Here is a 16,263-nt window from a genome sequence, read left to right as displayed (position 1 = left end):
ATCCGACCCAATCATCCCCTTCAAACTCCTCGATATATATCAGTTCATGTCATGTTGAGCCGCAAGATCTTCTTTCAGCAATGTATCGCTCTTCTCTTTGGTGCAGATCGGCTCGCTGAGATTATGGCCTCTGCTGATCCTTTCCTTCTCCCTATGCTTGATTACAACATCACTTGGGATGTTACCATCTGCATTCTCATCTGAGGGAGGAAAGTATGGTGTGGTATCTTCGCATAAAAGCTTTTTTCTAATGTCCCATTCTCAATGATAAATATCTTTGGCTGTCAATTCGAAAGCAGTAGGAAGTGAAGAGGTGCGTGAAGTTTATTACCCCCAACTTCATGTCACATCTTTTGATGGAGACGCCGGGTAGTTTTCATGATATTTTGACCCCTTGTTAGTTTTTTGCTCATAACTTTTTGCTCGGTAGTCCAATTGTAATGAAATTTATATCAACGCGAAGCTCTCTTCAAGGCGCATGTTTGTCTGTGATCAAATCTTGAATAAATATTGTTGCAAAAAGTTATGAGTCTTTGTGTTTGACAGTCTATTTTCATGACAGTTTTTATCCCCATCTAGTAAACTATCCATAACTTTTTGGCCACTTCTTTGTTTCTTACAAAACATATATCAACGCGAAGCTCTCTTTAAGGTGCATGTCTTATGTACTTAGATCTTAAATCAAATATTGTTGCAAAATGTTATGAGTCTTTGTGTTTGACAGTCTGTTTTCATGATAGATTTTACGCCCTTCCAGTAAACTGTCCATATCTCTTTAACCGTCTATCTATTTTCAATGAAACTTATATCAGCACGAAGCCCATCTCAAGTGCATCTCTTTCTGTGCTTGAATCTTTGATATCATGTCTCTACTGAAAGTTATAGGCCTTTGTGTCTAATGACAGTTTGTAGAGTGTTTTGAGCTAAGTCTAAAGGTGTCTATGAAGGAGGTGCAATGTTTCCTCGGAATCTACCCATCCGACCCAATCATCCCCTTCAAACTCCTCGATATATATCAGTTCATGTCATGTTGAGCCGCAAGATCTTCTTTCAGCAATGTATCGCTCTTCTCTTTGGTGCAAATCGGCTCGCTGAGATTATGGCCTCTGCTGATCCTTTCCTTCTCCCTATGCTTGATTACAACATCACTTGGGATGTTACCATCTTCATTCTCATCTGAGGGAGGAAAGTATAGTGTGGTATCTTGGCATAAAAGCTTTTTTCTAATGTCCCATTCTCAATGATAAATATCTTTGTCTGTCAGTTCGAAAGCAGCAGGAAGTGAAGAGGTACGTGAAGTTTATTACCCCCAACTTCATGTCACACGGAAAGATGTGACACCAAAAATTGATATTTTTAACTTAGCATTGATATTGTTTTTCTCTATGTTTGATAAGGGTTTGAGTATCAAGTGATAGCCTAGCGGCTCTCACTTATTTCTATTTTCTATGATATTGTATGGGATGGAGAGGATGAGTGGAATGGCTCATTGTAAATACCATAGGTATGAATTATAAATACCTTGGTATGGGGTGTGAGTTATTTGTGTATGGGATATTATGAGTTTTTTAGAAAATAGGAAGAGTGAGTCATATAAAGAGGTGGGCTCATGTCCATGTGTTCTAATAATATAAGAGAGGCCACATGCTAAGCATGTGGAAGGCATGTGGAGGAGTGTGAAGTCAAGAGGAATCCTTCTAGAACTCCTATGTGGAATAGTTGTAAGTCCCTCATGTTGTGGATAGGGGAGAATGCTTTGAAGGAGCTTCTAAAAGGCATTGTAAGCACTATGCTAGCAATGCTATCTTTTGGTTTGCTCCAGGTATCTGGATTTTAAAGCACACATTTTGGCAGAGGATTTAGCTTGATCTTCTTGGATAATTTGGGCTCTGACCAAGAAGCTCAAATCAGGCAAAGAGGAAGCATGAAGGGAGGGGCCGGGCCCCCTGTAGGAAGGAACCAGCCCCATTCTAGAAAGGAGCAAGGAGGGCCGAGCCTAGAATCAGGGAGCTCAACAAGGAGTCCTTGAGATGTAATCTGAAGTAAGTGAGTCTTTGAGATTGTAATCTATGTAATATGTGTGTAATCTATTGAATTGTTAATCTTCTCCGGAGTCTACTTGGGCAATGTTTTCTTAGCTATGTGACTAGATAGTGTCCTTTGATCCGCGCCAGCATGGTGATAATAATGAGACAAAAGATTTCAATTTGACAAGTAATGTGAGATAAAAGATTTTGATTAGATCACTAATGTGAGACTGAAAGATTTAGATTAGTGAACTAATGTGAGATGAAAGATTTTGAGTACACGACTAATGTGAGATGAAAGATTTCGATTTGACAACTAACATGAGATTGAAGAATGAGAAGGTCAGGCTCAATGGACTCAAAGATTTTGATTACCAAACTAACATGGGACTAAAGACTGAGAAGGTTGGGCCCAATGAAATCTCTCCCTATTTAAGTGTAGTGCAGACACAACTAAGAGCCCATTATGAGATCTAGCCCCAAAACTCTATACACCAATCCACCTACTATGATCCAAATAACTTTGGAATGCCTTTGTTCTATCTGAAAATGATGTTGGATGGCATCCTTGCAGAAATAGACCCAAAGAAGGAGGAAAATAGGTGCAATGAGAACATGCTTCCATGGTGGGCGTATTACTTGGAGTCAATAGAGAGATGGTGAATATTAATTTCCCTGGCTAATGTTTTTTTAGCTCCTTTAAGGTACTTGTCAAGCTCATGATGTAGTTTTCTTTTGGCAGGACATGATAAGCACGAAGATGTATAGAGCACAAAGAGCAGGATGAAGAGGACCCCCAATGAAAGGAGGAAATAGTATGGGTGTATAAGTCGGCATAGTCAAGTAAGCAGTGTGTTATCCGAGTGTGTGAAGAGGTCTACCATTGTGCATCAGACTATCCTAAAGAGCTAGGAGATGCTTCCCATAGAGAGGATGATAAGATATTTGGGAGTCTAGAATTTCCTTGGAAAAGAAAAATGTCATTGTATTTTGAAACAATAAAATTCTTGCAGACATTTCTTGGACTTGTGGACCTTCTCATGGTGCTTGTAATACCTGATTTTGTATTGACCTTCTTCCATGTTAGTACTTAAATGTTTAAGGTAGCCTGGTGGTTCAAATTTGACAGTTAACGATAACCAGTCCAAAGGGCATTAGCACAGCGCAACAAATTTTAAGATGGGGATTTTCTTTTTCAGCCATTCCCAATGCAGTAGAAAAGCATGCTACAAAAATAAGGCATCATGTTTCCTATCATTTGAAATGTAGAAATGGTACATGCGTTGCACTGACTTGGACTCCTCTGAGTCAACAAGCAGATTGGCTTTGACTTGAACATTGAAAATCTTATACTAAGACTTGGAAGATGGCAGAAGAAGTTGATGGAGTTTTTTTCAGCTCCTCCGATCTCACAAATATGAAGACACAGCTGGCAAAGATATCTCAGGACCTATGGTCCAATCTTAAAAAATGCTTGTTTGTTATTGTGCAAAGACCTTATGACGCCTTTTCATTTGCTGCTTATGCATATGAAATCATGCCATAGGAATTGGAAATGCTCAACGCTACAACATAGGGCGCAAAAAAGAGATAGATGCTAATGGATGTTGACAGCCAAATATCAGGATACAGAAATCATAACTACCCTAGCCAGCAGGCCTTAGCCCCCGGTGTAGATTTTGAAGAGAAACAGACACCACTTGAGGAGGAACTTGAACTGAACGAAAACTATAGAGAAGATACATATGAAGTAGACCCAATTGTTGCTAAGGGAGAAGTCATAGATCTTAACTCAACCCACACCATTAAGGTTCAACTGATGGATTACTTCCAGTAAAGGGTTCAAGTCCTCTACTTTTTTGCAAAAAGTTTTACCACTTGGTGTGCCAGGTGTTGAGGATGACCTCTCTACCCACGTGGACCTCAACCTAGGAGGGTTAGTAGACCTTTAGTAAAGGGGGATTACAATAGTAAGTAGTGGATAATTTTGTAACTGAACCTAATAGCCAGTAGTAGTGGCCTTATCCACCATATCATTTTTGGAACTATGTCTATTTTTGACTTTGACCTAACTGAAGTCGAAACACGATTGGATGTTGTGATAAGCTAATCATCATCTCCTGCATGAGGGTTGTTGTTGCTATCTGGTGAAATACAAACTGTTTGCAACATTTCTACTTTACAAACAGTTGTCTCAGATCTTTGTATGCTTTGTACTATCTTTCCCTTTTTTTGACATTAGTTAGATTTAAGTCTGATCCTGGCATTTCCATTGCTAGGAGTGGATATGTGTAGGTATTTTTTAGTCTTTTGGAGACACCACTAATAGAGCTCTATACAAATTTGCACCACCATCATGCCCTACCAAAAAAAACCAACATCATGAGCTTGAAAAGTACCTTAAAGGAGCAAGAAAAATGATAGCGAGGGAAATTAATATTCATCGTCTTTGCCGACTCCAAGTCATATAGCCAATTGCAAAGCATGTCCTCCTTGTAGCTATTTTCCTCCCTCTTCTTTGGGTCTGTTTCTATGAGGAGGTCATCCAACATTGTTCTTAGATAGAATATGAGCATTCCAAAGTCTTTTGGGTATGCCATAGATTTGCATTAGGTGGATCGGTGTATAGAGTTTCAGGGCTAGATTTCATAATGGGCTCTTAGTTGTGTCTGCATTGCACTTAAATAGGGAGAGAGTTCATTGAGCCCGGCCTTGTCATTCTTCTTTCAGACAACCTGACATACTCACCTCTCATCATTTGACTATTTAATCAAAATGTTTTGTCTCTCATTAGTTGTCTAATCAAAATATTTTGTCTCACATTAGTTGTTGAATCGAAATCTTTCATCATATATTATGGTCCTTGGCCTCTCAAAGACACTATCTAGTCACATAGCTGAGAAAACGTCACTTTAGTCACTTTGGAAATATTATAATATTGCATATATATATATATATATATGTATATTATTATATGTATATATATATCTTAACAACTGCACTTACATTGAGAAATATGAAATCCCATAACTAATCCACATATCCACAATTCCTAAATGAATGAATTGTATACTATTCATCTTTCCCACATTGGTGGCAGTTAATTTTTGGGTGTAGCCATTTTTTGGTGTTGTAATTGGTTGTACCCAAGTAAACATTGACCCACATAATATTCCAAGCAAACCACCATGCTGGTGTTATCCTAAAATAGATACATTGCCCAAGTGAACTTTGGAGAAAATTAATAATTCAATAGGTTACACATAGATTACATAAATTACATTTCAAAGAATCCTTTCCTTCAGCAGGCTGGTTCCACATTGCTTTGAGTAGGTCACCTTTTGGAGCTCCCTGATTGTAGGCTTGGCCCTCCTTTGTCCTTTCCCAAAGGGGGCTAGCTCCTTCCTTCAGAGGCCTAGCCCCTCCCTTCATGTCACTTCCTCTTTCCTTGCTTGAGCTTCCTGGTTGCAGGCTACCCTTCTTGCTTCTTTCTTGAAGGGTATTGGTTCCTCCCTTTATGCTCCTTTTCCTCATAGTCAAGGCTCGGGCTTGGTCTTCTTCAATTTGATCTCCTTGTCTTTTGAAATTTTTACCCAAATGGCAAATTGAGCTACAACCTTTACTTTCTCGTCGTAGACAGCTTTAGCAGGCAGAGACATTTGATCTATTCATGACTTGGGCAATGGCAAATGACATTGTCTACATACCAAGCTTGCATGGACAAACACCCTAAAGAAAAAAACGTGCATAGGGTGGTAGCACGTAGGCCATTGGATCATGCAGTCATCTATGATGGGGGTATGGCAGACCAGGCATTTTGGACCTTGCTGCATGGCAGAATAGGCATCCGCCGATTTAACTATTGTAGTCGTCAATACCATAGTCTTGCTCTATACATGATGAAGTTGCTTCTTGATTCCTTCCTCCCTCATCCCCTGGCTGCGGATGGATGTGCACACTTTCTGAGCAAAAACCTATGAGTAGAAAAGTCCGAGCGATAATTTTTGACACCAACCATGCTTGTATATTTCTCAAAGGAATGTACAATTCTTTCTTAATTTCTCATTTATGGAACCATATACTTACTTATTTTTCATTATAACCCTCATTTTAGAGAACATCATCTATATATGAACAAATAGTGAATACTTTAGAAACTCCTATAAATACCTCCCTACCATACTCTCTTTTGAGGATTATGGTAATTTAATTAATTTAAAAGAGTTTCCCTAATCTTTAGCAATCCCATATTTGAAGCTCTCATATAACAATGTATACCATATTCCTTGGATAAGTAAGAAAAAGATATTGGAAACCTCATACTTGAGGCCATTATAATCGATCATAAATTAATCTCTAATACATTATCAAATATGGGAAGGCAAGGAACAAATTTTCAAACTATTCCCAATTCTCCAAACCTAAGTACTTTTAAGGAAATGTGGTCTCTATTGAACTCCTTCCTACCATAATATGAATTAGGGTGAAGTTGTAACTCTCATATACATCTTGAAATTTTTACTTTTTATCTTTTATAACTATCAAAAGTATAATTTTAAGCATACCATTGCATATATCATGAAATTTTGAACATTTTTCCTTTTTATAGCTCCTCAATCCGAGATAAGGAGCAAAAGCTATGACCTCTTCTGCATAGGCTCTCCAAGGGTATTCCACCGGCGAAATAGGGTTGGGGGCAAGCTCTTCAAACCATATTCCTCTGGAAAAATACACTTAGAGGGTCTATTCAAAAAGTATTATATTATTTTCTTAGGTCATTGTGAGGAACTATAAAGAGGATATTTGCTCAAAATTTCATGATCCAACCAATGGTGAAAGGAAAATAAAGGATTTTTGAAAGTGATAAAATAAGTCACCACTTGGACATTATATATGTATATTATATAAAGGTATATTTATATCTATATCTATTTATTAGTATTTCATATTTACTTACATATTCCTTGAAACAATTTGGATTTTTTTGCTCCCCAAAAAGGACTTGAGCCTATATATTTTGACCCCTCCTACCTTTTGTCCGCTCGTCGGTCGGGGGTTTTTGCTCAGAAAATGGAAACCCCAGCTATGGATGTTCTCCTCCAGTGTTTGCTGACTCTAGGCAGCATCTTCATCTAATTCCATTAGCATCTCTTAAAGTTGCTTAAATTGCTCAAAAACATCAACATGGGCAATTTATAAGACTTCCACTCTAGTTAAATTGGAAATCTCTCATGACGACGCTCGTGCACAACCCTATAATAACCTTGTTGCAGGGTCTTGTAGCTTACTCTTTGAACTTCCAATAGTGTTTCAAAAAACAACCCCCAATGTGGCTACTGCAACTTGCTCCATCGTGGCTGCTCTTTGCATCCTTCCTGGTGTGGAGAGCTACCTCATTGGCTTCCTGCCCCATCCTTCCTGACCTTGAGGTTCTATCACAGATCTTGCATCATTGTTCTGGTTTTTTCATTCTCCCGTTTCACTTCATCATTTGTTCTTTTTCAATATTTAGTCTGTTTTGCATGTTGCAGAGCCGTTTGTAAAGATCTCCTTTTTGGCTCTCTGCTCTTCAAGCTCCATTTAGTCTGCGATGTCCCCATCACTTCTAACTTCTTCAAGCCTATCTTTGAGCTTGTTGATGTGCTTCTCTGCTTCTTCTCTTCTATGCCTTTCCATGTCGACCATTTTTGCAATGGCCTCCACTTGCTCTCGTGTGTGAAAAGCCCTCGCTTTTGCCTCCTCTACCTTGGCTTCTACTCCTTCGAATAAAATTTTCTCAAGTTACACTGCCTTTGCTACATCAATGGCTTTCTCTTGTAGAAAAATCACCTTTTCAGACAACTTCTTATCATATTGCTCAAAAATCCCTTTGAAAGTAGATGTCATCAGGTGCATTGTAACTCCAGCGGACTGAGATGACAATTTGGATTTGTCATCCATGCAAAATTCTTCAAGTTGGTTCTCACACTCTCATTACAAAAAAATTGGACTAAAAAAGGGGCCCTTTGGAGAATTACTAAAATATTAGAGGCTTGGATAAGGGAATATGGTATCCATGAAGGAGATTAATCCATGTGGACTTTTTTGTAATAGAGGCTCCCCAAATAGGGTAGTTTTTTGCCAAAATACCCCAAAAAACATCATTGGTGCTTCACAACAATAAAAAATTATGCATTTATTTGGGGACTTTGACACAACTAGTTATCTTATGCCTTGTATTTGTTTTATAGATTTATATCCATCTACTTACAAAGAGTGGGAGCCTGCAGCATGCGTAACTAGGGTGTTGCATGCCCTCCGTGTTGAGATCAGGAGTATTGAGTATGAAGGTTGCACACCATCATAATTAAAAAAGGACGGGATTTTCTTCTAAGACTCAATGTTCATGTTTCCACATGAAGAAGGATAGTATGGTAGATTAGAATCTCTTCCCTTGCTTTCTTTTAATAGTCTAGAATGGCCGCTTCCAAGCATGGAGATAAGTGAATCATATAGAAATAGAATGTTTAATGATGTGAGAAATGCTATGAAGCCAACTACTCATGGAAGAAATGCTAGGTTGAGTTGGTTTCTTCCGTTTCCATGCTTTGTTGATTTCTTTGCAAGTTGTATTCAATTAACGAAAACAAAGATTACTTACACTTGCAAGAGCTTAGAATTGGACTGGCTGTCTAAGCTATTTGATAATGGATGGACAACACCAACATGTCATGCTGAAGATTTGGTACAATGTCGATTGAACACTTTAGATGTGACATTTTGGTGAGCACATCTTACAATTCTTGTTCGTAAAAAAAATGATCAGGATAGTATGTATTAACAGATCCCAAATATTGCAGGTATTTCATTAGAAGGCAAAATCTCTATGTGACTTTCATATATAGAAGGTTTCTTGAGGGATTCACCTCAAAAAATTTTAGTATACCACATGCATTCAAAAGGAGGAGTATTTTAATTTAATTTTTTGGAAAATTTTAATAGGTTTACAATAACAAGAGGGCTTTCTTAATTAAACTCACTAAGTTCATAAGTAAAGAGGGGCGTTTTTATTGGGGGAAAAATTTTAGTTGAGGGGTTTTTAAAATAGCCCTTTAACTCATGTGATATAGAGGGTTTCTAAGTAGTGCACCCCCCAAGGAAGGTTTAGATGGAAGAACCTGCAATGGGAAGCAATGGATGATGATCTGCATGATGGGACTCATAGTCCTGTTATCGAGGTATTAGTTTATCACCAAGGACATCCTGATGTAATGTTGGAATTGGAAGGGGAGTGGACCATGCGCTTTATCAGGGAAGAATTGTAGCTACAATAGCAAGCCCTCCCCAAGACTACTATTTTAGACTTGATAATGGCAAAGTTAGATATAGGGATGAGACAAGTATCCTTTATAAGAATTGTTGCCCCCCCTATACTATAGAGATAGTAGAGACATGATGGCACATATTTCTTAATATCCAATTTCTTGGATCCTTAGTGCTTCAACAATGCACTTGGCAATGAGGCATTGTTACACATCTAAAGAGAAATCATAAATAATACAAAGTGTTGTTTCATTTATTGTTAATATTTTATTTATTAAGTTTGGCACCTCTAGATTGATGGCTCTCTATCATCTATCAATGATAAAGAGATAAATATTTGAAATTTTAAATTTGTGTGGATATTTGTATATCTATATTGTGCAAGAGAGAGAGTGTGTGAGAGAGATAGATAGCAATTAGAGTGTGCAAGAGATAGATAGATAGATAGATAGATAGATAGATAGATAGAGAGAGAGAGAGAGAGAGAGAGAGAGAGAGAGAGAGAGAGAGAGAGAGAGAGAGAAGTTGAGAGTACAATAAGGGACACAAATAATGCACATGGCCATGAGACAGAGTTAGATCTATGAATAGAGAGAGAGGGAGAGAGGGGGGGAGAGAGAGAGAGAGAGAGAGAGAGAGAGAGAGAGAGAGAGAGAGAGGAGTCAGGGACACAAATAATGCACCTGGCCATGAGACGTTGTTAGATGTATTAAAAGAGAGAGAGAAAGAGAGAGAGAGAGAGAGAGAGAGAGCGAGAGAGAGAGAGAGAGAGATGAGTCGATCCTCTAGATCTTTTGAATTTGTATCTCAGCAAAAAGCCCCTTAGGGACGAGCTACTGTCATCTTCAATAAAGAGTGTTTTGGTTATCATTTTCATCTTGTGTCCTCTGAATTTGAGTTGATATTGGATGTGAATGTTAGAATTATATCAAGAGCTCTCAATTCCTAACATGTGGTATCAGAGCGGGTGAGAGAGGCTTTGCATGTTGAAACAATCTGTCATTACTGAGGTGCTTGTTTTCCCTCAACGAGTCAGGCGACTAAGGAGCAAGAGTATTGGGAGGAGGAGATCTACTCTTGATATTTTGGCAGAGGCGTGCTTTTAAGACCAGTTGGGAATAATTGCACAAGTCTATGGATTTAATAAAGATGACCAAGGCTGAGGCATTGACAATCAAATTCAATGGAAGGAACTTTGCAACTTGGCAACTTTCCACAAAGCTATGGTTCATGCAAAAGGGTCTATGGGACATGGTGTATCGTATAGAGAAAGAACCGACATCGAGAGAAGCAGACAAACGAGCGTGGAGGAAGCAGAGTGACAAAGCCATGGTCATGATGGGTCATGCTCTAGGAGAGGACTTTTTCCACCATCTTGGAATGACAAAGTTTGCTACCTATAGAGAATTGGCAATATTTGAGGCACTATTTAGGGTGAAGATGCGTCATTCGAGAGACAACTTAAAATAATAGTCGTATGATCTACAAATGGCTGACAATGAGGATCTTGCCACCTTTCTCAACCGTATACAGTCCATGTTGAAGCAACTCCAAGATATTGGAGCAAAGATAGCGGATGAGGAACACAAGGCAATTCCTTTGAAAAGCCTCCCAGCTAAGTATTCCGAGACTGCACGAATTCTCTTGATTGGTTAGTGTGATGTTTTAGTCACATGGGTGATTATTCATTGGTTGAAATGGAGCTTACCTTGCATGGATCTCACGTGGCATGGCGGTCTTCTCCAAAGGCAACATCATCATGCATGGCTTCTACAAATCTGAAGAGTTACGAAGTGGATGGCCCTTTTTCCAAAACTCTCCATGAGAGTCATTCTCTCTGTCAAGCATCTAAGTCTGTAGTTAAGTGTCGTTAGTTGAGTTGATCCTATGGATCTTTTGGCTATGTATCATAACAAAAAGCCCCGTAGGGATGAGCTAATGTCGTTTTCAATAAAGAGTGTTTTGGTTATCATTTTCATCTTGTGTCCTCTGAATTTGAGTTGATATCGTATGTGAATGTTAGAATTATATCAAGAGCTCTCAATTCCTAACAGCAGGTCTATGAGAGAGAGAGAGAGAGAGAGAGAGAGAGAGAGAGTCCAAATTAGAAACAATAAATATAAAAATATTGTAATTAAAAGCATTTTTAAGGGCAATTCCCATTTTAAAAAGTACACTTCTAAGGTCATTTTCACATTTTTAGTTTCCCACTCTTAAGTAACCTTGAATTCCACATCCTCCTCTTTCGTCTCCCCGAGCATCCTCCTACACTCATGGCTTCCTTTAAAGAGGATTTTGAGTAGTGGATTTCATCAACTGATTCCCATGCCTCTGTAGATCAAGTTTATCTTGTCTTCTACAAGGCATTCCACCTTGAGTCTCACTTGAGAGCTCTCCTTCATGCTGATAATCCCTCTCTTGAGTTTTTTGATAGACTTATCCATGGGAAATCTATCACGATTACTAACTCCCCTCACCAATGGGTTTGATTGAACATTTTGAGCTCTTTTGACAAGAGTGCTAACTTCAAGAAGACACTAGGAAGGGCCTTGAATAATGTCCCTATCTCTCTCCGTGAGTATGCTATTCCCTTTAGGGATGATTTATTTTCCCCAATTCATTTGATCGAGAGAGATGCAGCCCTTACCATTCTCCTTGCAACTAGCAAGTTTGATGAGGATGTTGGCAAGTAGCCGAGGGTCCTTTTGCATCCACAAGTGGTGGAGTAGATCCATCAACAAGTGGTGGAGGAGATGACATAAACCTAGACCTGGAGCCTAAGGAGCATACTATTAACCTGTTGAAAGGTCAACTTATCATCATATCCAACTCGTGCATATCCATCCTCCAGCTATAATCTAGATGAGGTAGCAACAAGCCACGATTGATCCAATTAGGATTGAGGATGAGGAATACTTACCCTATTCGAAGTGATGGAAGAAACCGGTCTCTGAGAGGACGAGGTGCTATGTCGGCTCTTGAATGACACATTTGATGATGTCATTGACTTTGATGCTCCAGTCAATCCAGCAATCGATGAGATTGCATGGTTTGATGACTCGAGCCTCACCGATCTAGAGGGGATCCAATGAACATAGAAGGCAATTGAGGATGCCACACTAGAGTATGGCATGTCCGATGAGGAGTTCATGAATTTGCAAAGGGAATTGTTTGAGGAGAGAGATGAAGAAGCTGGCACCTCAAGCCAACATGAAGTTCAAGACTAACCACAAAAGGGAGTCTAGTTGGGCACTATAGCTGACACAATCCGCGATGAGGCAGAAAAGTTATGTAGCTTTGCCAGATCATTAGTATAATTCTAGGTTCCATTTTAGTAGCAAAAATCATTGCTTTGTTTTAACTGGTAGGGAATAAAAAATAGGGTTAAATTAGGGTTTAGGGTAAAAAACCCAACCAAATTTTATGATTTAAAACCTAGGACATCCTACATGCATACCAGGCATGTATATTGATTTTCAGCCCCAATATGTTTAGACGCATTTATAAACGCACAAGAGAGAGTAAAATTTTTCTCTAGGCTGATAAATGTGCATCACTGCTTTCCAAACCCATGATTACCAAAGCACATAATTTTAAAAAAATATCAATACTATGCACGTGTCACACACGATAATATGCTTTTTGGCAAACCCACATATACAAAAATTAAGTGAGGCGATGAGAAAGAGACAATATATAAAATAGGTTTTCCAATATCAATGATGGGCTCGGTTTGATCTTATCCTCAATGAGATCAACCCTTGCCAAAATATATACTTCAATATCCAAACCAATGTTGAGATCTACAAATACATTTAGCCCACTACTACTTGTGCTACTGTGCTCATCGAAATCAGCATCACCAATGGCATGCTTGTCTGCATGGTTAATGGTCTGAATATCTATATCTCCTATCTCATGACCATCCTCCTTTCTCATATCACGATCATCATCACCTCCATGGCCATTCATCCTCCATACGCTCCATAATAATAAATGTACTATGTATCACTTTGGAATGTGGCATAGTAGGTATGACGTGCCACCACCTATTATTATCCACCATTGGTTGTTAGACAACCTAATTCAAACACAAATATAAGCATGTTACTTTCCTCGCATTGAAGGTATCAAATATTAAAAAGTGAGTACTTTTATATATGTGTACAATACTTGCTCACATTGTTGCGGTACAACTAGTGTGTCCTTCTTACTTTGCCAAAACTATCAATAGGTACAAAGTCACTTGCATGGCATTTTATTTTTGCATTAGGGCCTCTTTCCACCATATCCTTAAACCACTTGACATCCAAAACATACACAAAGAAGTGTTGAAATTCAAGCTTAATAATATCTTGGACTATGCCACAATAATCATCCATGGCTCCATTGGCTCCCTCAAAGCTAGCAATGACACCGCAATCTTGTGTGTTTCTCTGATCAGCAATCCATTGTGTCCAAAAATGCTTGCCCTCACACATATAGCATTGAACATAGTACACTACACCAAGACAAAGTCATTTAGTCTCTTGTGAAACACACTTTATATTGGCCTATGATGAGAATTTGTTCAGAACTATGTAGTAGGTTGCCACACTTATCAAGTGACTGAGGGAGAATGCCCTTAAAGCGCGGGGTTATTACAGCCCTTGGATATCCCTGGGAATAAATGAAAAAGTATTTCCATAGATTTAATCACCGGATTACCACGAATGCACAAGGATGGCTAGATTTCTATCTACTAGATCAACCATTACAACAAGTCAATTGGATCAACAGTTCGTTGACCAATTATTTCATTTATATGGGTTGCTTGCTGACATAGTTTGTCCACACCAACAAGAAACTTAGAAATATATACAAGTGACTCTTGTACCAACCAACCCTTGGCCATGCTACCTTCAGGCCTTGCATTTTGCCTCACGAAACCCTTCAAGGTCTTCATGAAGTGCTCGAGGAAGAACAACCATCATGCATGTATAGTGCCACATATAGCAATCTCATCCACCAAATGCACTATGAGATGTAGTTGGCTTGTGAGAATAGAATGTGGAAAGGTCTTTTTCTACTAACAAACCACCTCCATAGAAATAACTCAAGCATCCTCAATCATGGTGGGATCTATTCCCTTTGAGCTCACATACCTAGAAAGAAAAAACTACACCATATTAATAATATGAAAACCTTGCATGGAGCATTGATACACTTCACATTTTGTATAGTGTGAAGCTACTTACAAGCTCTCCCATCTTGTAAATTTTAGATATCAATGCTCCACTCTCGTGTAACTATGCGGGAACCAGCTAGCTCTACTTGTAAGCCCCCCATATGAGGAGAAGGCATTTGAGTAGCTCAGTTATCCAGTAGGTCCTGGTTTACACCAGATGGGGGCCATGTGTGGCCTGATGGCTAGATAGAGTTGACACATTGCCAACTAGGCTACATGAAAGTGTGGGAAGGCATCCCATGATTGACCGCATTGAGGGTAGATGGAGCATTTCCCAGGGCAGCCCACTCTCGAGTTGCGGGGCCCGTTTGGAATCCCAGATGATCCCGGATGGTTGTGGGCCGAATGGACACCATAGGTGAGTTGCTCTATTTTGCACACCGGTTCTATCGTGTGATTAGTGGCCTATTTTGGGACCGACCCCCAGTCGATCGTTTTCAGTGGACTAGGTCGGTCACCTAATTGAAAGAGCAAGCCCGTGAAGCCCATTTCATCACTAGCTACAGCGACCCTGATTCCTTAGCATCTAGCCTCTGTCCTCTACTATTTCCAGCTCACCATCGAAGCTTCTTTCACGGGAGCACATGGTTGGGAGGTAGCGCCGTCTATTGTATCAGATCTACAGTAATCAAATTTTCGATTCTCCATACTATCTGTTTTTCTCTCTTGCGTACAAGATCCTGTTATCTGTTGAGCACAGACGTTGTATTGTTTTCTTATAGTAAATACAATCCTTGATGTCCTTTAATGCACTACGAGAAATGCTAGTTGGTAGTATGAACATGCCCTTTCTTGATCACCATAGAGGGTGGAAGATTCTCGGAAGATTATTATTCACCACTCTCACTAGCCATACACTGTAAGAGGTTCTTTTGAGACCAAATGGGTTCACACCATCCATACTCAATCCAAGTCTCAAGTTCCTAGGTTCTTCCTTGAAGCTTGGCCATGTGTCTTCAATATGCTTCCACGCAAGAGTGTCCATGGGAGTTCGCCACTTGCCATTGGTTGATCGATGGAAGGAATGCCATGACATGAGATTTACAATGGATTTTCACTTGAACATATATTGGATGTGAGCGATTATGGGAAAATGTCACAAAATGTTACGAGACACATCCAAAATTTTGAGATCTGCTCTATATCTTGCCTCTCCACAAGTAGTAGGACACTCTCTTGCCTCCTTATGTGGTCCATGAAACAGAACGCAATCATTGATGCACATATGTATGCGCTTGTAATCCAACCCTCCAAGAGAGGTTACATGTGCCTTGCCATATCTCTTGAGGTCGGTAATTTACTCTCCCTTGGAAGAATTTTAGACAATAGCCTGCACCTGAAGACCATAAATGAGAAAAAGTATTCCAATAATTGACCCACTAGCACAATTCACCATGTTTGCAAAATAGACTTTAAAGCTTACTTGAGTAATGCATTCAAACTTGCATTGCTCTATCCATATATGCTCTGCAAGTTTAGTAGCTCAAGGGAGGCACATAGAATAGAGAATGTGCACCCCTCAAACACTAGTGTTGATGTTGCAGTAAAAAGATCGTCCTACTCCATGCTATCATCCCTACCTAAGGACTGATGGACAAATAAATCTCGCACCATATCATCAAACACCTCCTCCTCCACAGCATCATGAGGTAATGGTGGATGGCTACTATCACCATCACTCCATGCATCCATAACGGTCCCTCCTGA

Source organism: Dipteris shenzhenensis, chromosome 20, assembly GCF_047967505.1.
Source record: "Dipteris shenzhenensis isolate YYH24624 ecotype China chromosome 20, Dip_SZ_1.0, whole genome shotgun sequence".
Classification (NCBI taxonomy): domain Eukaryota; kingdom Viridiplantae; phylum Streptophyta; class Polypodiopsida; order Gleicheniales; family Dipteridaceae; genus Dipteris; species Dipteris shenzhenensis.
This window is presented reverse-complemented; position numbering follows the sequence as displayed.